This window comes from Triturus cristatus, chromosome 7 (genome assembly GCF_964204655.1).
Source record: "Triturus cristatus chromosome 7, aTriCri1.1, whole genome shotgun sequence".
NCBI classification, from domain to species: Eukaryota; Metazoa; Chordata; class Amphibia; order Caudata; family Salamandridae; genus Triturus; species Triturus cristatus.
The window spans coordinates 869,090,533-869,117,712 of record NC_140590.1 but is presented as its reverse complement, the minus strand read 5'-3'; the positions used below and the strand labels follow the sequence as shown (position 1 = coordinate 869,117,712).

The following is a 27,180-nucleotide window of genomic DNA, read 5'->3' as shown; positions in this document are numbered from 1 at the left end:
AAAATGTTGTTTGTGAGTCCTGTCTAATATCCGTTTTTGGTCATGATGTGATTGAGGGTAGCTGAGACGAAATGTAAATGCGGATTTTGTATTTCTATGAATGGTATAATATTTTATGTTTGCTTATGTTTATTTTTATCTGTTGCATCCTGTCAAACTTAGGAAGCAACTTTAGAGCACGTATAAAAATCATAAACTTAATGCAATCCTCCTGTACCATGTCCTATTTGTTATTGACTCACGAGTAATTGCCTTACGCCGCATTCCATCTCTGATACCAACCTGATGAGTTCATACTAGAAACAATTCGATCTCAGCAGTGTACAGCCTCTTAAAGCAGTCCCACCCACCAGGCTTGCGACCCCGCATCCCCGGTGTGCCATGAGCGAGGTGGACCTGCTACCCACGACCAGCCACAAGAGCAGGCAGAGATGAGCAGTGTAACGCACACTCGACGGCGGGGACAGAGCTCGAGTCTGTGGGTTCAGTGGTGTGCTACCGGGACAGTGAGGTAGGAGCGGTAGGGCCGGGGTAGTGTACTGTGGATAAGAGTGAAGGACTGTGTGGCTGCTGGGACAGCCGGACCCGCGCTGGAGACCAGTGCCGTAGCCAATATGGCATAGGCCCTAGTGCAATGGAGGAAATGGCCTCTGGCTCCTATTTGAACTGTGAAACATACAGCAATCGGGGTCAGTCGGCCCCTCAGGATACTGGGCCCCGGTCCAATTGCACCTGCAGCACCATTAGAAGCTATCCCTGCTGGATACCCAAGGATCCAGACAGGGCAATTCTGTTAAAGGGTTTTTTTCCATAAACAGAGGACTGGTTATTCTACCTCGAGTTGGAGATTTGTAAAATGTGGTCCTTTTTGACCACTGAAGGGAGCCTGGCCCGCCTCACTGTAGCATTCGTCCTTGTCGGTTATTTTGGGTCAGGGTTTATAAGACTTGGCTAATACCAACAGGAGCGGACACTGAGATCCAATCATCTGCGACTCCTCCGCGTCCCAAGATGTGTCAAAACTCGACAACGTGGCAGGTCCTTCTCGATAAGGACGGCTAAACTTTGGAACGCACTGCTTATCCAGCTGCGCCTGATGTGACTGAACGGGGTTTTTGGAAGGACTTAAAAACTTGGCTCTTTAGTCAGGCTTTGTCTTTCTGGCTGGCCGGTCTTTTCTTTAGTCTCGCTTCCAGCGTCAGGAAACCTCTATTGAGGTAGCTATGCGCTTTATAAATGACTTTAGATTGAAGCATATGGGCTAGCCAGACGTCGGCTGACTCTCACTGGCTCGACCTCTTGCGGGTAATTTTTTCAACCTTCCCTAGAGTAACTATTTTCGGTTACATTTATAGAAATCTGTTTTCTTGAAGAAAGTAGGGCAAAGGGCAAACTTGTTGAAGGGCGAGTTAGATTAGTAAACATTGTTGTTTGTTTAAACTCCATGAATGCAGCAGAGGCAGAACAAGTGTCATGAGTCATTCAGGCAACTCCAGGTGACGGTGCACGCGCTGGAGTTCATCTTGGGCAATCCTCTGTAGGTGAACTGAAGCTCGACGGTATATTGCATTGGTTTGAATTACGTCAGATGCCTGGACAGATAGTGCAGGTAAAGGTGCATGGCACTTAACTTGTTTGCTGTTCCTGTCTGCTCAGTCTGCTCTTAACCCCAGGCTGTCTTCACCTTGCCTGACACCTGCCACCGAGGCAGCAAGCCGAGGTGACATCTGAGGTGCATTCGTCTCCACATTTTGAAGTAGCGCCCCTTCATTCGAAGTGACGTCACTGCATGCATAAGCAATGTGCTTATTATGCGAACACTGGGTGCTTGAGCAGGAATGATGAGAAACTGAGTGCTGCTATGTTTGAGTTTAAGGGGACGCCATCCAGGTGGGTGAATGATGGTGAGCAGGAAGGAGGGAACAACTCTCTGCCGAGTAGGGCTAACCCGGAGAAGGAAGCCGCCTCGACCTTTTACGTCACTTAACTGTGGATTAAAACAGGGCTGTGTCATAGCCCTTCTTTTATTTAACCTAGACACAGTGGATTTGATACCAACCAGGAAGATGGCCCCAGCTTTTTCCACAAATGAAGTGATATTTATGTCCCAGCAGTACAATATGCCGATGATAAGATTCTTTTTAGCTGTACGCGCATTGGTCTACAACACTCACTTGCTGTCCTTTATGAATATACTTTAAACAGTTATCTGAAATTAAATGGCAAAAAAAAAAAAATTATGTTTTTTGGGCATAATAAATATACTACATATAGAGTATCAGATGAGAAAAAATGATCAAACTGACTTATCACTACCTGGGTATTTCGCAAACTAAAAACAGGGGACAAAGCTGCCAGCTTCAGGCTTAGGTATAGTGGTACTTGTGTTATCAACTACAGTATTTGTACACTAAATTAAAGAGCCCAACAGGAAAATCTATATTGGAGATGCTCAGGGCAAATTTTTTTCTGGCCGTGCATATGGCTCACTTATTTATAGAGTGATGTTGCATAAGGGCCTTGAACACATGATTTACTACTGTGAGATTTACATGAGCTGAAGGAAACTATGCTCTTCACCGAAAAATCACTCTGTAAATGTTCTCTGAAACTTAAATAAAAATGTTAGCAAGCCTGATCCAATGGAAGAGTGGGAAAAGCACCCGAACCATAGTTCAATCAAAATGAAGGTTAGAGAATCATTATAAATTTCCGCTTTAGGTGGTGACATTGAAGCCTTAATGAAAGTTCAAAAATGGCTCCGCGTACTGTCATTTACTTCTCAGACACCTCTGAACTATTTGAAAATTCATCTCAAAGCACCAATCGGAACTAAATTTATGCGATTATAGGTTCCAGCTTTCAGCACTAGCAGAAAATTGAGCTGGATGAAGATCTCGAAGTCTACGGCCCTATAAATGCCGTAGAAGCTGTGGACATGGTTCTGAATTTATGGCACATATAATTTACTCATGCCCAAACTTATTGAAGCTCCGTAGAAAATTCTTAAGGGTATGTTTTATAAGATTGGGGCTTGGTGCGATCAATGACATGAGATGCAGGTCTGCTTGGCAATGATATGCAATTGATGTTGAGATGGTCAAATTGTTTGACCTAGCTCTGGGGGAACTTTAATATGCTAAAGGAACATTGCATGCTTCAGATTGTTTGACACTGCAGAAGAGCCCAGGATTGAAGAAGCCACGAGCCTTTAGATGTGCCAGCCTGGGAAGTGCTTCAGACCGCAGAGACTCGGCCATATTCACTCCTAACAATGGCTGCTTTAAGAGCCGTTCATTTTACAACGTTATGGATGATTGATTCGCTTCTGTGGCTCTTTTATGAAGCGAAAGTGTAATAATTTCCTTTTTACACGTTATTGGGAAAACTGTGAAGACGAAAAGATTCCATGAGCTTTTCAGACCTGCTTGTCTGGGCACCTCTTAGCATAGTGCATTGAAAACCAGCAATGTTCTCATCTAATGATGCCCGTTTTAAGAGTGGTTTATTTTTAATGTTCTGGATGATGCGTCCCCTATTGCCCCGCTCTATATGAGGCAAAAGGGTAATAAGTGTATTTTAAATTGTTAATTTTTACCGCTTTGTAATGGTTTTTATTAATCAAACACGTATAAATCTTAATAAATACCTCTTATGCGTGGAGATACAGATGAATGATCAAGCTGTCGAAAGCACGCACCTGAAAAATATTTTTTTATAAATACAGCATTGTCATTATAACAGCAGTGTCCAAAAATAACAGTTGAAGAGCAAACAATCTGTTTATTTAATTATGTAATATCCACGTTTTCGATAAAGTTTGCTTATTCATCAATCAGAGTTTGACCTGCAGCAGTGTCCACTCGTCTGTTTCGAGTAGGTCCATGCACAAATATTTGTCCTAAACGGAATTTATGGTTTTATGAACATTGGCCTAACACTCATTTCCGGCCGTTCTCCGGGCCACCCCCAATGAATGAATGAATGAATGCATATATATATATGGATATATGTACATGTGTCTATATGTATGTGTATATACATATATACACACACATGTGTATATGTATATATAATATATGTGTGTGTCGTTGGTCTAAGAGCTGTCATGATTTTGAAGGGCAGCCGAGCCCGCATACAGCGCAGCAGCAGTCCGCATGAAGGATGGCAGCGCGCGGTTCTCGCCTTGAGAGCACATATGGCGGCGCTCAGCAGGTGCTGGTATTTCCTGATAGTAAGCAGGTACGTCTCGCGAGGCATCCATCTTCTGCTCCGCACTGCAGATGTTCCCCTTGGGGGACCAGGGTGGTGGGATTCCTCTGCCAGTCAGACAGGGGACGCGCGCTGGCATCCCAACAGCTGTTTGGTGACAGCTGGCATTGTGTCACTGGGACTCCCTGCTTCTTAGCTTGCCGGAAGCCAAGGCCGAGTGCCAGGATTTTGCCACGTGCACAGGAGGCATCAGTTTGATCCCACCGGAAATGAAGCACAGGTGTCCTCGCAGCTTTGCGTGTTCCGAACTGACCACTCAGTCAGGGTGTGACGAGGCTTCGTTCTGTCGTCGCCGCAGAAGGCCTTTTGCAACCCACTGCTTGGTTCGTGATGCATTAGACTGCCAACCTTGTAGTCTTCCTCAATCAGGTAAATGGCCTGCCCTGGATAAATAAGGAACTTGACCAGATGTGTGATTTTGGAACAAATGCAAACCTGCATTTAGTATATCTTCCTAATTCCATACAGTCAACCTTTCTTTAGGCAGCTTCTGGTAGCCTTACAGAATCTGCTGCCTGAAATGTTTCCTAATGTCTGCCTCGAAGGTCTACTACATTAGCACCCTCTCTCGAGGGTCTACCAATGTGCACCCTTCTATTTTGTTTACACTATCTGCTATGCAGGACTTAAAATGACCCTGCTACTGTGGCTGAAAAACTCGATAACTTCCTACTTGCAACACTTGATCGCGAGCATCTTCAAGCGTCAAACAAGACAATTCAGGAGTATGATTCTAAGAGCAGAATAATGATCTATATGACATATCCTCTTTCTGTAGAAGATGTAAACTACTTCCCTTTCGCTTTCTGCAACATCTACACTCTGCGCTTTAGCCATAACATTATCTTCTGCTTACTACGGCGCACGGTGGGTAATCAACTCACATTGTTACTTCGACACTTCTAAGAAGGTGGTGTTAGATGTGGACTGACCTGTTGGTCTGGCTGCCATTTTAGATATGAAAGAGAATCATTGTATTAGTGAGTGATCTGAGGAAACGCACACATGGCTTCTACTTTTGGCATCTTTCCTCCACTCCTGCGTTTTCAGACGGACAATCTTGAGCCCGAATGCCCGCTGGAACGCAAGGCTAGATTTGGGAGTAGGTCTACAGGTGATCTACGAATGACTCGTAGGTTGTGAGTTGTAGGAGGCTTTTACTTCTATGTCTTTCATCATCGACTTGCCACTGGTTTTTGACCTGCCTCAAGGGCTTTTAAAGAATGTCCTTATAAGTGCTATGTCTTCGAAGGGGATTGTGCCCACAGAAGAGTCTGGCGCTCCTGACATACAAAGGGGCGGTCCCTAACTCTAGCACCTTTCATTGAATCTCCCAATGTCACTAGATGTCAGTCTAATTTTAAGCGCTACATTTGTGATTGGACAGCCTATGTGCAGATGAATGATACTTGCTTTTTGTTCCTGTTTATAAGCCATTCTCTGAAAGGCAAATGTTGCAGTGGCACCAGAACATGCTGGACTCTGACATTCAATCAGATCAGAGATTCAATGAACTCTACTATTGGAACCAACGACTTCCTTAAAACCCTTGCATTTCTGCTTTCAAGGCTGATGAGTGATGCATTATTGGATTTCTCTATTTCAATTGTCTAGGCTCATGATCACTGACACTACAGTATATTTTCTATTTCTTCTCTCAGGTTTAGAGGGAAGGCATAAGTAGTGGTGGCTGTTGTGAAAGAAAAGTGGTGAGACAGCGAGGGGGACACAATGCAGAAAAAATTAAAATAGTACTTACCTGTTGGCCGCCGCCTCCGTGCTCTTCTGCTCTGTTTCACTAAAAAGCTTGAGTGGAAAGACCTACGTGTGCATGTCGGTTTGGCTGTCCTAAGACAGACAGCCAAACCGGCATACATACTTGCATCAGGGCCCACCACTCCTCCTCCCTGCTGTAGCTACTGTCAATGAAGATGGCCCAACCCTAGACTTGGCTCAGTGAGGAAAAATAAAATGATAATAACCTGTTTTATTATCATTTTGTTTTTCATGTTTTCACTGCTGAGAGAGCATTGGAGTGATGCTCCTCTGCCTTAACGGAGGAGCTTCCGGCAGGGATAAGTCGTTTTTCTTCTAACTCTGGAATAAACATATAGGGGGCAATCACGATGTTGTTAGGAAAGCATTCCCACTGAATTAGGTTAGGAATGCTTTCCTAATGATTCGTATTCGGGGAGTCCTACCGACCGATTACGATGTGTCCAGATGCTTACGGACTCAGTTCGGTCAGACTCTCGTTTACTTCATTGGGGGCCTGTGTCCCGAACGAGAACACAGGCTCCCATTGGAACAAGCATTTGCAATGCAATAGGTCTCGCAATAACATTATTTTGAGCTATTGACATTGTAAATGGCAATGCCTTTAAAAAAATTAAAAGGCATTGTTTTTTACAATACCAAAAGCAACACCTATTGCATTGCATAGTGTGGTGTCCGTGAAGACGGCGCCGCTCTTATTAAAGTAAAAAAAAAAGTGTGTTGTGGGACAGAGAGCATTGGCATACTTACTAGGTCTCGCTTTTGGGACCTTATAAGTTTTCAGTTATGCAGCACAAGATCTTTGATGCAACAACATTAACTGTTGCATGGCTAAAGACTTTTAAGGTCCCAAAGGCAAGACCTATTGCTTATGCCAATGCTTGTTAAGTCTTGTCACAAATGTCCTTCTTGGGGGGGTCTTATCTCGTCATTTTAATAGTTTTTATAAGTTTATTCTCTTAGGACATTTTGTCCTCCTATCTGGAAGCAATCTTGTCCTTGGGAGTTAAACATTATCCTATTTGTTATCCATTCAAGCTCATGCCTTTGTCAGATTTTCAAAATACGGCATGAAAGTTTGCTTGGAGAGCGCTTTAGATACAGGCATTGTATGCCCATCAGTTATACATCTTATTCCACTCAATTCCACCACAATAAAGTATTGTTTATAACCTTGCTCAACCTGTCTTCCAAAATGAATATCAGATTTTGACAATAATTAGAATGTTTTGATGCCTTCATTTGCCAAAATCTGGCCTGATCCACAGAAACATTTTGTCAGTCTCTGGGTGTTAAAATTCTTAAGTATTTATTATCTTTATAAGACTGAAGATATACATACATCAAAAAACGCTATTTGTAGGGTAATAACCTAGCTGGGCTAGTTCAGCGTCCTTAAAACACATCAGTAGCTTCATGGCTAACGCCCTGCATCATTGGGTGATGTCACATAGTCTACAGACCCTTTTCAGGTTTTTCTAAGGCACACTCCCCAAGAGACAAAGCAGTCCTCATGAGAAATGACCATCCCACTTTTCGAGATTTGCAGAGCCATGGTGTGATTGTTCCACACCTTTCCAAAACATGACTGCATTGATTCTGACTTCAGAATTGACACCTTGGTGTGTCAGACCTGTCTTTGGAGCTAATTTACACGCTGACGTGGTTCTCCTGGTTTACCAACTTTGCGGTGCCAAGATGGGGGTGGGGCTTTAAAAATATCCCTTGATGGAAAAGAAAATGTCACTTATTTGTAATCCTAGTTCTTAACCATGACTACCTTTTTAATTTCGTAAACCCTCCCTCTATCATTTTACAGCCAGGAGCATAGTTGGGAATATTTCTTTGGACTTTCCTGACGAAACCAACTCCTTAACCCAGATTGCTGTGCATAATGTGACAGTAAAGCCTTGCATCCCTTCAGGGAGCAGTAGCCAAACCCTACCAGATATGGCTTGATGCCTGTGTGCAGATATCTTTGCTTTGCTTTATTCCTTTGCTAGACAACTGCAGTAGGCTTTTTAGTCAAATGTACTTTCCGGTGTAAAAATTAGATTTGAGTGGATTCTCTTTCCAATAAAAACAAGTTGCCACCTTCAGCCATGCCTTCTTTAAAGTTATTTTCAAAACGAGAAATGTGTGCCTTCATTGCATTTAATATGCGTGGTTATTCTAATGACTGTGAAATTAAAGAAGATACTCATTGTAGAGAAATAAGATTACAATAAAATAGCTTACTTTCTCGCCTATTTTTACCTCCCTTTCCCCTCCAAGCCCCTTGGTTTCCATCCCAAGAGAACGTTGTTACACCTCCTCCTATGTACAGCTTCTCTGTGCCACTCAATGGATTTAGGTAGCTAGTAGTGTTGGCTATGCTGAAACTGTCAACATGTGATATGACTAAGGTAGAACTTTGCTGTCATCTTGATTTATGTTCAATACAGTAGTAACAAAACCTGCTCCATAAAAACCTGTTAATTTAAATGTAGACATTTAAAATTAATTGTTAACCTGAAGTCTGATTCAGAAACGCCATGTGATATTTAAAAAAAAGACCTAACGATTCAATTGGCAACCATCCCTGCTATTGTGCCTTCCTCCCTAGCGCGTATCCCTTTTTTCCTCCCCTGCACGGTACGGGTTTAAATTCCTCTGAGGCCTCTCAAGAGGACAAGGAGAACTGGGCCGTAATGTCGCTTGTGGTGCCTTGACTAACGTTTGCAAGTTTGCCCCGTGCGCTGCCTAACAGTCAATACATGCCAAGAGGAATCAAACGGGAAATCACTAATGGCCGGCCATCCACAGTTACCGTTTAAAGCCCGTCACATTCTTTTGGGCCGCCAACTGATGAGATGGATTCACTAACAAATGATCCTGTTAACAGCGATGAAACCACAGCAATCTCTGCATTTTTTTTTTTATAGTTATAAAAATATCTGTCCCGCAGACCCTCATTTTAAGCGGCAGCTGGAGACTTATTGAAACAAGCAAAACAGAAAGCAGCTCCGTGCTGGGGAGGAGACCTGGGAGGGCGAGGGCTGCCCGCGCATGCGCAGTACCTGTCACTTTCGCGTGCAGCCGGTGTGGGAGCTGAAGTCCCGGGTCCCAGGAGGGGGCCCGGGTGAAGAGCGGCAGATAGCAGTGCGGGGCTCCCATGCATAAGGAGAGAGCCCCGCGTCGTGCTGGCAGTAGTGGAGCTGGAGTGCTCCGGAAGCCGCCGTTCAGAAGGATTCCCCCCGCAGACCGGGTGAGTGGGATTCTCCATATGTCGAAAGTGAAACTAAATGCTGGCTTGCGAGGGAAGAGGGACAGGAGATGTGCACGCAGCGTGCCTGAAGCGCGTACACAGGCTCCAATCCGCCAAAAGCCTGCGCGTGCACATCTCCTGTCCCCCTTCCGAGGCAAGTCAGCAACAATAGATCTCGCTGGCGACAGCAGCGCTTTGCGCTGCGTTCGCCAGGCGAGACCTAAAAAGGGGTGAGTGGGGAAATCCTTGTGCCCTGTTGCAAGCACTCCATGGTGCATGCTACATTGTGCATGGTTGGGAAGAGGGGTCCCTTGGGTACACCCAGAGGCCACATTCAGTTGCCTATAGGTGAAGGGGGGGCCCGCAACACACCCCAAAAGATCGATTCCGAAAGCCGTTTCTTCTCGGTCAAATCGTTTCGGAATGGCTCACCGAATCGGTCATTGTGCTCGCTCGTTCGGAAACCGTCTCCATTGGGCTGTACGATTCGGCTCAGAACTACTTGGGCTGACAGAATCCCATTCGGAACCAATTCAGACAGCCCAGACGGCTTTCTTGCATCATACTCGGATGTCCAGAAAGGTGACCGATTCGGTAGGAAACAAAGGTTCCGAATCGGATTCGACCATACCGAATCCCATCTGGTGTCCTTCCTAACAAAATTGTAATCGACGCCTTATTATCAGGACAGCCCGTTCTCTGGAATTTTCTGATGATTCTTTCCTCCATTTTTGTTGTTGTTATTAACCTTTCTAATTTTCGATTCTCAGGTAATGACAACTAGTGCACTGGCTGTTTTTTCTTTTTTAAGTATGCTCATGGTGGGAAGTCTAGGAAGCCGTCGTCTCTCGTCTCCCTCCATGGTCAGGCTTTCCGTCGACCTATATTGTAGTTACCTCAGTTTTTTGGTGCTCCAGAGTAGTAGAGCAGTTGGATGAAGCTTCGGAACGTACCAGATTTGCGCTCCCAGAATTCCTGATTTATTCAATGTGACAGTAGCTGTTTCCCCCCCCACACCCACCCGAACCAGCACAGACCATTCTAGTGCATTTAATTAACATAGCTGCACATTGAGAGGCCTTTGAAATTAACTGTAAGCGCTTTGTCACTTTCCCAGGGCAGTTATTTTTGTTAGTCTCGTATTATAAGCAAACTAGAGGGAGAAAAACAAGTTTGTGTGCTGTGCAAATGGAATGTCAGCAGGTGGGATTGCAATTTGCAGAGCTCCCTCCGCATCCTTAAGCGCTGTCTGGTTTTCTCGTGTTATGACTTGTCCAGTCTCTGCATGCTATTTTAAACTGGTATTTGAGCATGGAAAAGACAAGAAAGTTGAAACAGTTTAGAACAATTTAAAGTTCACTGAAAAATGCTGCAAGATTTCAGTCGATTATTATAGAGAAGCTCTGTTAAAAGGCATGTCCGTGAAGTCGGGTGTGATTTATCACAACCCTCAATTTAGCTTGTCCTGGACAATCCACCACTACCCACTTGGCCTTGCATGACTTCCGGTGTGTGGCACTGCTACCACTGTTGGCCCTATTGTATGTATGTTCCCTTTCTTTTAAAAAGAAATGAGCATGAAAGATACAACGAGGCTCAGCCTTTTTCCTGCCCACCCACGGCACACCTCAGTTTTGTACCACCTGAAAGATTCCATATAGGTGTCACGCTGCCACATTTTTTGGTTGCGTACAACACTAGAAGCTTAAAAGTGTATGTTGAAATAAAAATAGAGAATTGCGAAATATTCATATGTTTTATTTTTCTACAGTTATTTTAAGTACCTTGAGTTGCTGGGTTTGTTGCCATTAACGGTGTTGTGGTTTCTCTTTCAATATTTCTTTTAGAGGCGTGACGGTCCAGTGGACAGTAATAGCTCTCTGAAGAATCCACCCACTTTGAATGTTTCCCCCGCTCCTGGGACTCGAAGCACAAGAGCCGGGCGCGGAGAGTTCACAAGCAGGTGAGAAATATGGTGACGTTCAGAAGCTGCGGCAGCTTGACATAGAGAGGGTCGCGAATTGGGTTAAGACTCAACTTTGTGTGAGAATGCATTGCAGGAGTTGACTGTTCCGCTTGTGCAGAACAAAGTTTTGATGATTTATTTAGGATGTTCTTAGGCAGACATATGTAAAGGAGAGTTTGGCTGTTCCTAAGAGGTGTGGGAGATATCGATACCCCAAGAAAACTGAGGTGGAGTCAGTTTAGAGCTTAATGTGTGCCTGTAGTTAAAGGTAGAGGGCTTCGGAACTTATTTTCGGGACCGGGAATTATTTTTCAAGGTAAGATTTTAAACAAAAGAGACAGTCAGAATAGCAGCGATTAAAGAAAGATGAATATAGAAACATAAGAGACAGATGGAGAAAGCAGGTATAGAAGGAACCTGCAAGAGCGAGTTAAAGAGACTAGAAGTGTATGATAGAAGAGGCACAAACTGAAATCAAGACCTTGGTATTCAGGAGTGCCGGGATTGGTCTCTTAGGCAAACAAGCATTGACAAAGCCAATAGGTCTCGCTTATGCAAAAGTTATTGGCTCTGTCAATATGTTTTAGCAATGACACGCAGCTCATTTTGTCTCTAGAGGGGAATCAGTCTAGTCCACTCAGCAACTTTCATGAATGCCTGCAAAGGACTACTAGATGGCTTACGGACAATTCCCTGCAGTTTAATAGAGGAACAATGGAAATCCTGTACTGCACGGCTAAGAAAGTCCCTCGCCCGCTTCCGGCTAATTTTTGGCCTACTCAGGTGGACATGCCTCTCACACCGGTGGTAGCAGTGCGCAATCTAGGGGTAGTTATTGACAACAAGCTGAGTCTAGAAAACCAGCTAAATAAAATGGTTGGAACCTGCTTTTCCCATATCAAAGCACAGCTGACAATTCTCCCAATGCTACCCATGTCAGCCAGGGCTCTCGTGGTGAGAAGTGTTATCCTGAGCCGTCTAGACTACTGCAATTCCCTGCTACTCGGTGCGCCCAATTTCCTGATTATGAAGTTACAAAGAATACAGACGATTGCCGCTAAGTTAGCCTTAAAGCAGCCACGCAGTGCGTCTGCCTCTCTCAATGAGCTCCACTGCCTTCCTCTAGCACAGAGAATCCAGTTAAAATCATTAAGCATTGTCTACAAGGCTCTGCATGGGCTTGGACCAGTGCCACTGCAAGACAAATTTGTCTGGCATTCCCCCGTAAGAAATCTTTGATCCTCCACTGCACATCTGGTCTGCACTGCCAGAATTAGAACCTCTAGGTTAGGAGGTAGAGCGTTTAGTTGTGCGGCCGCTCATCTATGGAACAATCTCCCACCCATCCTCAGGCAAGTAGAAGAGTTCCCCCACTTCAGGAGGAAGCTTAAAACCTGGCTCTTCCCTAGGATGTAGTGTAGGACAGTCATTCGATTGGTAAACTTGTGCAATTAGGGAAGTACCTGTAAACCTCAGCGCCAGGATACCCGTGGGGTGATAGTGCACTTTATAAGTTTGCCTTACATTACATGTTGTACACCAGAGTGGCTGGTATTCAGCATGGCTAAAAGCTATTAGGGTAAAGGAGAGTGGAGTGGAGTGTTGTAAAGTGGATAGAGTGGAGTGTTATGGATTGGCATTGAGTGGCGTACAGTACAATAGGTTCGAGTGGCGAGGAGAGGAGGGAAGTGGAGCATAGTGGTGTAGAGTGATTTCGTACAGAGTAGATTGGCGTAGAGTGCATTGGTTTTGAGTGGAGTAGAGTGTATTGACGCAGAGTACAGTGGCATAGAGTGCAGTGTTGGAGAGCAGGGTGGAATAGAGAAGAGTAACGCAGAGTGGTGTTGAGTGCAGTGGCAAAGAGTGCAATGGTGATTGAGTAGTGTAGTAGAGTAGTGTGGGGTAGAGTGCATTGGCATAGAGTGTAGGGGTGTAGATTAGAGAGGCGTGGACTGGTACAGAGAAGAGTGCAGTGACACAAAGTGGAGTGGCGTAGCTTGGGGAGGTGCAGAGTAGAGTTGAGTCGGGTAACGTGGGTTATGCATTGTATGACCGCATACTGCCATTACAGGCAATATATCTTCAATTGAAATGACCATTACACTTTCACTCGCATACAGTTTTACTGATAAAAGTATACAGCACACAAACGATAATGTGTGGAAAAGTCTAGCACCTAATCTATTAATTTGATCGTCAGCATAGTTCATTTAGAGACATCTAATTTTTTCTGTATGCTCGGAAAAAAAATAACATCTGTGCAGTCTTCCTCAAACAGAACCTCACTAGCCAGAATGATTGTCACATAAATCATCTCACTTTGAAGTCGGAGAACGAAAAATAAACACCAAGTTCCCTGGAAGACCCCTTACATGTGACCTTTGTTTTTGAATGCACACCAAATGTGACAAGATAAGAACAAGATTTAAAGCCCTGTTTTCAGAAAACGACTTTGTGGAAGAATACAGTAAATAAGGTTTGGGTAACAAGAGAGACAATCTCAAACAAATAAAGCCAGCAAATGGAAAGCCAGAAAAGGTGCTTTTCAAACCACAATAGGCAGAATGCATTCGTATGTCAACTTTCTGAATGTCCCCAAATTGTGTTTGCAACTTCAAAAATGGCTCTTTCTTTTCTTGGATGTTTCAATATCCGAATAAAGATATTTTGATGATGGCTCTTACGCTTATATATTAATCTTGTTATTTATTTACTTTACACATTGAGTACTGAAGTCTCTTAAGGGTGGGAAACTTAAGTAAGGCCACCATGTGAGTGAATGAGTGAGTAAGAGTCTGAGTAGGTGGAATGGAGCTCAGGGTACATGCTGTACTGAAGGGAAGAAGTCAAAAGTAGAGGGAACAAGTGCTTGCATGAAATAATGTCCATGCTAAAATGTCACCGGTATATATTAAAAAAAGTAAATCATTATGTGGAAATAATGTGATCAATGGGACATAAAGTATCGTAGGTAAGATAAACCCTTTTCTATTTTTTATGGTTTATCTTTTTTTTTAATTTCAAATGATTTTATTAATTTTGAAAGCATATAATGAAATAATAATACACACTTGTTTTAGGCGCTGGTGAACAGCAGAGGAGACAAGAAAGTATAAACAAAAGACATAATAAGATATAATCAGGAAAATAAGCAATTGATGATAATAATACAAAGTAATAGAACAGAGTCAAACGGTGCCCATTGAAACAATAAGAGGCCTGAGAGTACATATACTGGATATGTTTTGCAATTTTACTTGAGAGGGTAGAAAACTGAGCCCAGGTAAGATATAAACAATACTTTCCTATGTGAATTATCATAAGAATTTTAGACGAAACTGTCGTGTGGGTGGAGATAGAGGGAGAGTCCACTGATAGAGAATAGTAGGCGTAGGGGGGGTCAGTGCATTGGAGAATAAATAAGAAGATGTGTGTCTGGGAGCATGTCAAGGCGGTTTATTTGAGGCGAAGTAATTGACTAACCTGTCCCAGAGCTTTCCAAGGGGACTATTGGAGAGAGATGCTGTCTGCAGTCGCACCTCTTAAATGTATTGTCCAGTTAATCCAATTGTTGAAGGAGGCTTTGTTTGTGTCCTTCTAGTTGTTTAGGACAATTTTGATTGCAGACGTAAGTAAGAGATCCATTAGTGCTTTATCCGACTGCTTTTCTAGACCTACAGTGGTAAATCCGGCGATTAGGGAGACAAATTCCTTTTTTGGTGGCAGTTGAATACGGAGGAGAAAATTCAAACACTTTGTCCCAGAAAGAAGATAATGTTTTGCAGTGAAAGATGAGGTGGGCTAACTAGGTCTCAATTCCTCTTCACAATTCCAGCAAGTTGGGGTTGGCCGCAGATGCTGCTTGTGTAGGTGTGCAGAGGTCCAGTACGCCTTGTGGAGGAGCCAAAGTTTTGTTTGTGATAAGACAGGAGAGATTTTTTAGTAGGTGACTGATTTCCATATTTGGGTCCACTGCTATTCTGATAGGGGGCTAGAGGCGTGTTCTTCCCAGAGCGTAGTTAGATTCAAGTTTGTGGCCTTAGGACGTAGAAGTTTATAGATGTGGGAGACTTGATGCCCCAAGCTGAACCCCTTTCTTTTTTTAATAGAAGTATGTACTGCATTTTTTCAACAGTTTAAAAATGCAACTTACTTCAATAGTTTTTTGAAAAAACAATGTAAAAGCTTTTTGTTTATTTTATGAAAAGCTGGATTATGTTTTTAAAGGTTGATGATTTTACTTTATTGGGAAGTGTTTGCTTGAGGCTTGTGGGCTTCGAAGGTATGAAAAACTGAGTATTATCTAAGGGCCCTAAGTCAGTGCTTTTCAAACCTATTCCATTCATGCATTGCATTCCCTTAGTAGCAGTTTTGAAAAAAAGCACCAATTGAGGTGCCTTTGCACTATAAAATGTGTGATGACATTCTTTTTTCCAAACGTTTTTATTGAAATTACAGGTTATTTATTGACTTGCATAGTTTGTTCAGTTACTTCCAAAAAAAGCATAAATTATGGACGTGGAAATTAGCGGCTATACACCGAAAATATGCTGGTGGAATTAATAGGTCAAAATGAGGTAAAGTTTAGTGCAGCTAGCATTTTGAGATGATGGGAAGCATTCACATATGTACAGGAATATTGCATCCTTGGATTGACACTGACCCCCCACCCCTCCACACACAAACACCTTGCGCCGCTTATCAATTCCATGCTTGAGGGACTCTTCCTTTTATCTATTGTTTAGAGTGGAAAACAGGCCCATATTTAAGCACTGCCCCCTGAGGCATTCCTGTCTCCACAGACCCAGGGACCCCCTCTCTGGTGTGCAAGGATAATACATTGCACACCAGTCCTTTGGTTGGAACTAACACTTGCTATTTAACCTCCAAGAAATAGTTATGATGGTGGTCTGCGCTGTATAAATATGTCTGTTTATAATTCATCTCGGCACTTAACCTGCAGAGCAGCAGGACACGATAGTAGCTGATGTGCCCTTGGCGTGCCCTTGAACGGGGCGCATACATTTCGTCCCGTCCCTGGGGTCGGCCCCAGCGCAAGGGGGTGCAGAGGCGCCGCAGCCAGGGTTATAGTGATGAGGGAAAAGGCTCTCGCCTCCAGCATCTATACATGTTATAATTGTTGGTAACTGACAGCGATGCGCGCTGTCTCACGTGACGGGAAGCACAGAATGTGCCTCGTCTGTGCAATTCGTAAACCCCTCTCCGTGCCTCGCTCCTGGCCTGAGGAGCTGGTTCTAGCTGCTGCTAAATTAAGCAGTAACGAGGGACTCCAGGTCTGTAGCTGACGTGTGGTAGAACCTGCCAGCGGCGTCTCACCTATACACCTGGGGGCTCGTGCAGCACTGCCGGAGATCACGAGCTGAGCTCCGACATATATTGTCGCATCCCAAGCAACGCGCTCCCTTTTTTTGCCGCGTGATTGTTGGCTCTCCTCCTTCTCCACTCTCGCATGTCCCTCCACGCGGACATCAGGCACCACCATACAGCTTCTGTTTTTAGGCACGGGGGAGAGCTAGTGATCGGTCCCGAATCGTACGGCGTTGAGCCAACGCCGGGACTCGGACGTGGCTCCCGAGTTTCAAAGTCGGGAAATTCAGACCTTTAGCTTAAGGTACACATCATGTCTGTCTCTAGTTAGTAACAAGCGATGCCTTTTAGCAGTGGCCAACTCCCGGAATCGTCTTGAGGTGTGTCCGCGGAGATTATTCAAAATGTAAACTGTCCAGCAGCAATACATTAACAAAGAATAAGGTATGCGACAAAATCATAACTATGCATCGTAGTTGCAGCAATCCCTCATTCAGTAATGGCGACCCCCAAGAAAAACGTTAGGCTCCCGAACTTCCCTCATTACAAGTCAAGGAATGGTGTCACAGCCATGACGTTTGCCTGTCATTTGATTGCCCCTGGCTAGCCCTACACGCGTTATTGAGAGGTCCGACTGTGAAGGAGTTATCCCACGTTCCATGTATAGAGAAGTCCCCTGTTATTTCCCGTAGTTTAAAAAATGTTTTAACCTAATCTCGTTACACAAAGGTTGGCACCAATAAGAGACACAGAGAAACGAATTACATTAAGGACAATGGGACGTTTCCACACACTTTTTCTTAACGGGACGCTCGGGCATTCTACCCATCGTATTTGCTTGAAGCAGTCGGCCTGCCTCCATTTTCTGTTTGTTTTCACTAGAATTTGCACAGGTGAGCGAGCGGTTTAGCGCGTCACCCCGCCTCAGTCCTGCACACACGGGGCTTTAAAGGAAAAATGCTCCGGGCTAGGAGACAACCAGGCTTTCGGAGATAGTTAAAAAAAAAAAACAATCTGCGGAGGGCTCAGATTCCATGGAAACCAATTCCCCAAGGCAACAGATAGACTGCTGCCTGCATGCTGTCGGCGAGAGTTGGTGTGAAGTTCAGTACCTGTTTTCTTTCCTAGAAGTCGAAATAAAGGGCATGTGGGCGCAGAGCAACAGAACATAAGGGCGCACGGGTGGGCCTGAGAAAACACTCTCGTTTAAACGTGTTCAAAGGCAATTCCTGATAGCACCACAAGGTGGCAGGAGCATGTAATGCATTTGACGCTATCAAGCTAACAAAGGTGCAAAATTAGTGTCACGGGTATTTATAGCATATTATAATTAGCAGCAAAAATGTATAATTTAGCTACTAATAACATAAATCATAGAAATATGCTTTAGGAATCCTAGATAATAATAGAATATTAATAATCTTTATAATCGAGTATGTTAGTTGTAAAGACCCAAGTGGCCAAATGTATGTATGCCTAGACCAGTGACGTAACGAAACTTGAGGCCCCCACTCCCCCCTTGCAAGGTACATGGAGGGTCCCCCTTCTGGAGTCAATCAGGAGCTCTCAGGCCAGGGTGCTGAGGGGGCCCCTCTGGAGCTGCGGGGGGGCTGTCAGAGGCGCAACTAGAGCCAAATTTCGGGGGGGGGGGGGGCTAAGAAAACATTTCGGGGGGGGGGCTGAATATTTTAAGCCATAGGCAGAGTGGAGCTGCGGGGGCTCTTAGAAGGGGTGAAACAACAGCAAGGCCTCATTAACATGCAAATGGTCTTTTAAAGACCTGTGAAGTGCTCGGGTGCGGCTGTGTGTGCGCCGAGAAGCTGTCTCATCCCGGGCTGCCACACACGATGGGGGGGGGGGGGTCTGAAGCCCTTTGAGTCCAATGGGTGTTGCGCGCCTGGGGCCTGTGTTATGCCACTGCACCAGACGTGGGTCCTGTACTCACTGCGCTAAGGAACCATGTTACACCCGACTGCAGAGCCCCAATCAGCACGAGACCGGACCTGGGTTGCTTGTGTTCAGGTTCAGGGACGACGACCTGTCCTAGCAGTTGGACTGTTCTTATTGGGGCATACTCATGACTGATTTGCATATGACTGGGCCCAAATTGAGGAGACATAGTGGGCAAAAGATTGCCAGTGGTTAGACTTATTGCCAGCATTCCCCCCCCCCATCACATTTTGTGTGTTTAATATAATCTTTGGCTCGATAAGAATCCCTCAAATCATTTAGCAAAAGTTGTGTTGAATTTTGAATTGACATGTACACATCAAAAACATAAAACCCTTTGGTATAACCACCTACCCAGTGGTCATTTAGGAAAGTTTTCCTGTAGATGAGGGAATCCGAGCACCAACATTACTCACTCATGGTGCTGTTGGGCGCCCTAATTGTTCACATAAGCTTGTGATGCTTTGGCGAAGTCAGTGAACTTGTTTGGTGAATGCTGAGCCTTTGTGGGTATGTTGCGCACTTTCATTTCTGTGCTCCTGCCTATCAACCTAAGAACAGGGAGAACCTGCTGCTTTCAAAGTAACCGTTAATCATGTCTCAAGTGCAGAGTGACCAGATTTTCAAAATGAAAAACCGGGAAAGCCATCGACATAGAAATAGGACTATGTTTGGCCAGGGCCGGATCATGGTCACAGAAGAACTTTACAAAATATTTTTAAGTATATATATATATATATATATATATATATATATATATATATATATATTACCTACTGGCGGTCGCCAGTAGGTAGTTATAGTTAGGACCCTGTTTCCATAGGAAATCCGCAACATTCTATTTTGAATAACTTTGGCGCCGGTCGAAGAATCCTCGCGAATTTCTCAAAATAGGTGGGGCGCTACGCTCCGCTCCTACCCTGAAAGTCTCGGGGGGATTCGTCAAGCGGGGGCTGAGATAAAAGGGGGGTCCCAAAACGCGTTTTTCCCATGCATTTTTCCATAGGACCTTTAGACAGGGCTACAGCCCGAACGGCTGAACAGAATTACTAGAAATTTGGCAGAGAGGTAGTCCTCAGGTCAAGGAAGTGCCTTTTGTAGGTTTGGTGTAAATCTGTTCAGTAGATTCTGAGAAAATAGCCTTTAAATCAATATATATATCTGAGCCAGCTTACGGTACGCTTACCGTAAGCTTACCGTACGCGTACGGTGGCGTGCGCGAGCGCGATTCTGATTGGCTGTTACATCTAAGTAAACATTCGAATCGGTCGAAACCAGGAAGCGGCGGCCGCCATTTTCTCTCTCGCATTCTGAGGGGGGGGCTGTAAACAAAGGCAAAAAACATATAAAGGGGCTGTTTAGACAGCGCCCATGCACATAGCCATGTTAGTTGAGTCCTCAAAGATCCCCCAAGGCCAAAAACGGTAAATTTTTATTTTTTGAAAATTTCGCCGATTACGCTTACCGTACGCGTACGGTGCGCTTACGCTAAAAATTTTAATAAAAAAAAAAAAACACTCTCTGTGCATGGCATATTATTGTCATCACTTACAAATTAAATTTAACAGATTACCTATCACAAGGAAGCGCATAATATGTCCTCCATGTGCGCACGGTGCGTAACGTGGGCACGCGGTGCGCGTAGCGCACTGCGTGCCCACCTTGCGTGTACGGCACTAACTGCGTAAAGTGGGCGCGCGGAGCGCGAAGCGCACCGCGTGCTCACTGTGCGCGCACGGTGCGCGAAGCGCACCGTGCGCGCACGGAACGAACTGCGTTAAGTGGGCGTGCACGCCACGAATGGCGTAAAGTAACTTAGCATTTAAAAAACCGTACAAATTCACTGAAAAAACCATAGGTTTCACACACGTTATAGTTAGGAATTAGCATTTAAAAAACCTTGCAAATTCACTGAAAAAACCATAGGTTTCAGACATGTTATAGTTAGCGGAAATTTTACTGATAAAAAACCAATGAAATTCCCCCGTTATAGTTAGTGCAGGCAACTATAACTCACGCGACCGCAATCTTCTGCTGATGACATATGTGTCTTTATGAAAAAAAAATATTTGTAATATATGTATAGCTAAAAATTTATGGAAGAAGACATGGGCAAATAAGTGTCTAAATACAGTATTCGCATCAGCAGAGGATTGCGGTCGCGTGAGTTATAGTTGCCTGCACTAACTATAACGGGGGAATTTCATTGGTTTTTTATCAGTAAAATTTCTGCTAACTATAACATGTCTGAAACCTATGGTTTTTTCAGTGAATATATATATATATATATATATATATATATATATATATATATATATATATATATATATATATATATATATATATATTCCAATATCCACAGCTGGGCGATGGCAATTCCTTCCCCACTGTTTCATCAGCATACGAGGACACGGACCATGGATGAGTGCAAATTTCTTAGTTTATTGTTCGTAAAATGCCACCATAACGTTTCGGCTCCTCCGAGCCTTGATCATATATATATTCCTCTCCGGCCAAAACATAGTCCTATTACTACCTTCGCAGGCCATCCCTGGTTTATGGCGATGGGACACTTATTCACTCCTCATGACATCTTACTGTGCTGCCGGTTGTAGATCATACTCTGATTTTAGTATGGTTGGTCACTTAAAACACAGACAAAAAGGAAGACTGCGGGGACAGGCAGGTCCTTCCGGCTCCCCCTCTTATTTATTTATATGCCTACTAGACCAGAGGTGAAGAGAGAGTTGCAGGGCGGGAGTGCTAGGGAGGTGAAGAGAGAGTTGCAGGGCGGGAGTGCTAGGGACCTGTCGAGGTAGCGTCACCTAATTTCCTTGCTAGCTTCATCTTGTGGTATGACTATGGCCGGTTCTTGGATTTTTGGGGCCCCGGTGAAGTGGAATGTGAGAGGCCCCTCTAATTTACATAAGTATCACCTTCAGGGCTCCGGAAGCTGATTTGTGCAGACTCCTCCTGGGCCACAGCTCCCCTCTCTGCCACCTACAAGCACCTCTTTCACAGGTCATATCGGGCTGAAGGTGGTAGAATAGCTTGGGGGCTGAGAGTTGAAACAGTGCCGATGGTAAAGTGCTGACAATGCGTGTCCCGCAGTGTCCCACAATGGGCAGCCAGACAGGAAGCCTAATTGCAGGACACACCTGCAAAACGCGTCTCCTTGCAACTGGCAACTGGCACAAGATGAAGTGTCCCCTCCCCTAGGCCTCCCACACCATCCGTGAGAGGCCCAGTTAGGGGCCCCCCTACTGTAAACCCAATTGCAAACAGACACCTTTCTTCAATGGGATCGGCAGGGGCACAAGAGGTTTGGTGGTGTTGCACTGGTGCGGGCCCCATGCTGGTGGGCTGAGAGCGAGGTGTCTGGCAGCTGCCCATACTGCCCATGCCTAGCGCCGGCCTTGACATCCAGTGTTCTATGTCACACCATGACCTTCCCGTGTGGCAGCCCTGGTCAGGCCTCATTTGTCTCTGCCCACATTTCCTATCAAGGACTGTGGGTACATTGGGAACATGGTTGCACCGTGGTTTAGGATGCAAGCACACCACTCTGACAGTGGAAAAGAGGCAAAGCCCCAAAAAGCGAGTTTTCCTTTCCGACTACTAAACACTTTCTTTGTCTTCCTCAGCGGCTCTTGGATTCTCTCTGTCTTCTTGTCCTCACTTTGCCATTCAGTTTCATTCCATGCGCATCTTTTCAACTTCCCCTTCCTGTGGCATTCTAAATGGGGGCCTCCATGCTCAAACCCGCTGGCCCACTTGATCGTATGAAGTGGCCCAGACCAAATCAATGCATCTAACAGGCATAAGCTTATTTATCTAATCCCAGAGGTATGTTGGACATCTGTCCACCTGGAAATAAGGCCCTGCAGTTGTGTGTCATAAGCAATGCTACTCCCGCAAGAAGTAATTGACAACATTCGATCCCTCTATTAAATATTCAAGAGCTTAATTTTTGTATAGTTACCTGATATAACCTTGGTGACCCAAAACCACCAAACTTCATACAGTAATTAGTATAAAAATAAAGAACATATATTTCACTTCTTATTCCATTTCACTTGTACGTTTTTATTTTTCTATAACAAACTTTGACCTTAGAAAACACTTTTTCCATACCATCCATATGTTATGCCAATCTACCTCAGTGCGGTACACAGGCATACTCCAGTCTGCCTCAGTGTCTTCCCAAACACATCACTTTCATACAACAATTCCAATCCTATCTTGTCTGTCTAGAACACAAATCCTTCCCGGAATTCATCCATTTTTGGAGACTTTGTTCTAGCTCCTGATTCTACCATGTCTTATCACTGTTACCACGTGGCATGATGGGACTTTTTAAGATTGTACTTTTGCACTGTTAAATGCATAACACAAGGTTCAAGAATGCTAATTGCCGTGGATACACCTTTGCCACCAAACCGCATATCTCCCACTGGACTGAAATGTCTCCCATGATTCTACACTTTCAAGAACTAGCCCATATCTTCTTCCACTACACCACACTTTCTTTCTCACTACACCACACATTCTCCACTTCACCTCAACTTCACCACATAGACAAAACTTTCTTCCACCATGCCCCCCAACTAAAGAACACACTCTCCAACCAGACCAACTCGTACATTACTAGACCATGCCTCCTCCTGCCACACGGCCAGGCCCCCTCTCCTCACAAGACTACATCTTCTGTTCCAAGAACACATCTGTAATTAGTTCACTCGTCCCCCATACTTAACAACACTTCCTCCCAATAACCTATATTGCACATTTCAAACCACATGCAGCACCACTAACTAGACCGAATGTCCTACACACTAGGCCAGACCTACTCCTATGAAGCCACCTGCCCAAATAGACCACGTCTTCACCCAGCAGACATGGGGTCTGTGTCTCACACTGGACCCACTTCCTCACACTTGACCACACCTTCCTCACACTTGACCACACCTTCCTCACACTTGACCACACCTTCCTCACAGTTGACCACACCTTCCTCACACTTGACCACACCTTCAAATACGCCACCATCTTCTAGTAGACCTCATAAGTGAAACGCTTGCCAGCGTGACTTGTGACTACCAGTCATGATGAAAGAAATGGCTCTATAATCGCCACTTTGACTTGTGTAATACAGAAGCACAGCAGGAGTATTCTAACACTACATACACAATCATTGCCATTGACTCGCGCAGAGTTAACAACGCTCCCTCCGTCCCTTAATGCGCCTGTAATTCTCATTCCAGCATGAATGCACCGGCTTTGTGTATTCCGTGGTGCTGCATTTAAGAGGGTTTCATTAATAATACATAATTCCCTTTCATTCCTGCTGAGCATATGAACAATTTAATCCTTAACGTGTTCTCGCGGTGCCTAATGGCGGCAACCTTTTAGCGGCTGATAGGAAAATGCCTGCGTTCCTTGATCGGTAACAGAAGAAGCAATGCATGCATGTGGTGCAAGTGTGGCTGCAGCCAAGAAACTCTTACAGTGGCCAAGGCAATATTGGTAAACAAACGCATAAACATTTGATATTTTCATGTGAATGTTTCTGGAGTACCCGCCTGAAGGCGATGGGTGATCCCAAGCTATTCTGCGCCCCTGTTCCTTATGTGCTGGCAGTGATGATTGGATATATGTATATACCGCAAATGTTTGCATATGAGCAGTGCGCGTTAGGCCTTACGTTTTGCTTTCACAAGTTTTGCAGAAGTAAAAACTTGCGGATTAATGTAAACTGGCCTCAGTTGGCCAACTATCCCTTTCAATGTTTCATTTTCGAACTTTGTGCCACTTAGCAGTGTTTGTTTTTTATTTCAACATACATGTCTAGCCTAATTTTTTGGGGCTTGTTTTTTTGTTTATATCTCAAAGCAAAAAGCTATATTTCCCTCGGTGAAAAAGCGCAATAAAACTTTTATTCTTGAGTACAAATTGCGCAAGCATGGCTCCGAGGGAAGATGTGTGATCAAGGGAAAGACTTCTTTGCTTGTGCACTACACGTTCAGTTGTTTTATTTCCTCCCTTTTATTACTTTCAATATTGTTCATGTAGTTTGGTCCCTTTATCATGCAAGTTCCAAAGCGTGCATTCGGTAGAATTGCCAACGAGACTTCTTGCCATTAACTATTCTTAAGTTACAAAGTAAGCCCCTCTCCAGTGTACTTCATGAGTGCATCGTATACATCCCAATAATCTAAAATCATAGTTTTACATCAACCTTCTGCTAATATTCAAACTGCTGAGCTGAAAGTAATACATGTTGGAGGAATGTTTGAGCGAAGGTATGTGTGGTGTGAGACCATGCGGTTGGTAGAATTGACTCTTAGGTATAAATATAAAATCTCACCATGTGATAAAATGAAAAGTCATAGTCGGGGTTATCCCGTGCCATGCCCCATGGGTCTAAGCTATGCCAGATATATATAGCTTACACCAGCAGCGGTTCCTCTGTGGCAGCGTTGCCGCCCCTCGCCCCACACTGCTGGGTAGAGAGCGTCAAAAATGAAATGGTAATGAAATGACTTTCTGCCAGCAAATGGAGGACGAGGGCAGGGCGGGGGTATTGCATCACTGCTGCCAATGATTGGCAGCCATGACGAATGGCCACTCATGTTTGCATTGCGCATGTTGGTTTCGACGGCTATCTTGCTACGGCCAAACTGACATATGCAATCCAAACCTCTCCTACCCGGCTGTCATGGAGCCAGCCGCCTCCTGACAATCAAGACACTTTACAGCAGCGTCTTGATTGGATGAGAGAGTTGGCTGTGGGCTTCGAACTTGGAGGATGTACTGCAGAACATCGAGCGGCAGTGTAAGGTAAGTGATTTTTTTGTGTGTATATTTGTTAATATGTATATTATTGTGTATTTGTTATGCATATTTGTTCTGTGTATATCTTATGTTTATTTGTTATGTGTATATTTTTGCGCCCCCACCCTATGTAATTTGCCACAAACCGCCACTGGCTTACACGCTGGTGATAGCAACTATGTGGCTATGGTTAGGCCAGAGTATCCAATAAATAGCTGTTTATTGTTTTCTTAATAGCTTTATCACTGTTTGACTAATCTGCATCAACCTTTACAAAAAAAAAGTTCAATTTGGGGTCAGCATGGCAAGTCACACATGGACCTGTCGAGAGGTGGTAAGAGGAGGCACAAAAGGGACTTTCCCATTTATTTTATCTCCCATAGGATCCTTTGCTCTACTCTTTAGAAAACCTGATGAATGGAACTACAACAGACTTGACGTGAAAGCAGAAGTTTACTCAATGAAGTGTCTTTGCTTAGTTTGGTGTATATACATTCAGTAATTTTAGAGAAATTGGTATTTCAAGAAATATGTTGGTGGACTTTGAAGGGTTAAAGAGTTAGAGATATATGGATCGTTAGCCTGCTAACCATACATGGACTCTAGTTCAAGGACATTTGGCAGATCCAATTTAATAGATTAACTATTCTGATTGGATTAAGGTGCTTTTTCTTCTGTCCTTCATTTCGGGTCTGCATACTCAAAACCGAGACCACAGACTAGAAGACTCTTATTGGCTGCAAGACAACTTTTTCTTTTGAGGCCACCATTATGTGGTAATTCCCACATCCTGGATTATGCAAAAAAAGCCACAGAATCACATACTTTCAGTGAACTGCTTATGATGTTTGTAATTGAATAGGTCACTTCATGGGTGAGGACATGAGCATTCCACTTGACATGTGAGTTATTTTTTATGAATGCTTTGAGAAAAACCATGCTCAAATGGCAGACATTTTGAAATGTTTATTCATTTTGCTATAACAAAACAAATTCCAATATGGCTTCTGCACATTAATGCTAATGTGTGGTGTTCGTCTTGAAATTAATTTCCTTTAAATCAAAAGAAAAGTCATTCCAAGATGGCCATGGAGCTCATGCAAGTATGGTGGCTCTGTTTTTCTTTTGCTTTAAGAAAAATGATTCCGAGGTGGCCACCTTACATTTGCACACCATTGTGCAGACATGGGTGGCCATCTTGAAATGGTTTAAAAACCATTTCAAGGTGGCTTCCTATCAAAACACCGGACTGCAAGGACACAAGAGGATAGGGAGATAAAGTGGACGCTGTGGAGGCGTATAAATGAATAAGAATGTGTCGGGAAAGAGGAGGGAGCAGAATGAGACCGAGAAAGGGAGATATCATATTCCCTTTTGCATTGCAATGTAAAGTATTACATCAGCCGTGGAATGTTGCAACTCATCAAATCAAAATACTGTGATAGGTAGTGAGTGCTTACATTTTGTTAGAGAGTGCCGGTGCCTGGAGCTCTGTTCAGAAGCCCACAATCGGTGCAACTGAATGTTGACACACCAAATACCAATGCAGCATAGTCCTAAATCTACTTCATACCACTTTAATCAACTACTAGAGACTCCCTGTGCCTGAATCTCACTCTTGCGCAATTCTGATTTCTCTCGTTATCACCGTTTTTTTTTTGTCTATCTGTTTTGTGCATTTTTCCCTCTCTTGCCCTTGTAAATGTCTGCAGGAAAAAATAAATGCCAGTCCTAAAAATGAGTGCCAGTGGTCCCCACTGGCAACCACTGGTTCAAAATAATCACTGCACTACGGGCAGGGTAAGAA

General features: G+C 44.1%; 1 protein-coding gene across 1 annotated transcript in view; it reads left to right on the top strand.

The window, feature by feature from the left end:
- ATP10B (ATPase phospholipid transporting 10B (putative)) overlaps positions 1–27,180 on the top strand; it is a 443,815-nt gene that overhangs the window by 113,765 nt on the left and 302,870 nt on the right. Inside the window, exon 2 of the mRNA XM_085617824.1 lies at positions 11,143–11,258. The gene's annotated coding sequence lies outside the window, so the exon portion shown is untranslated. The remainder of the gene's footprint in view (positions 1–11,142; positions 11,259–27,180) is intronic.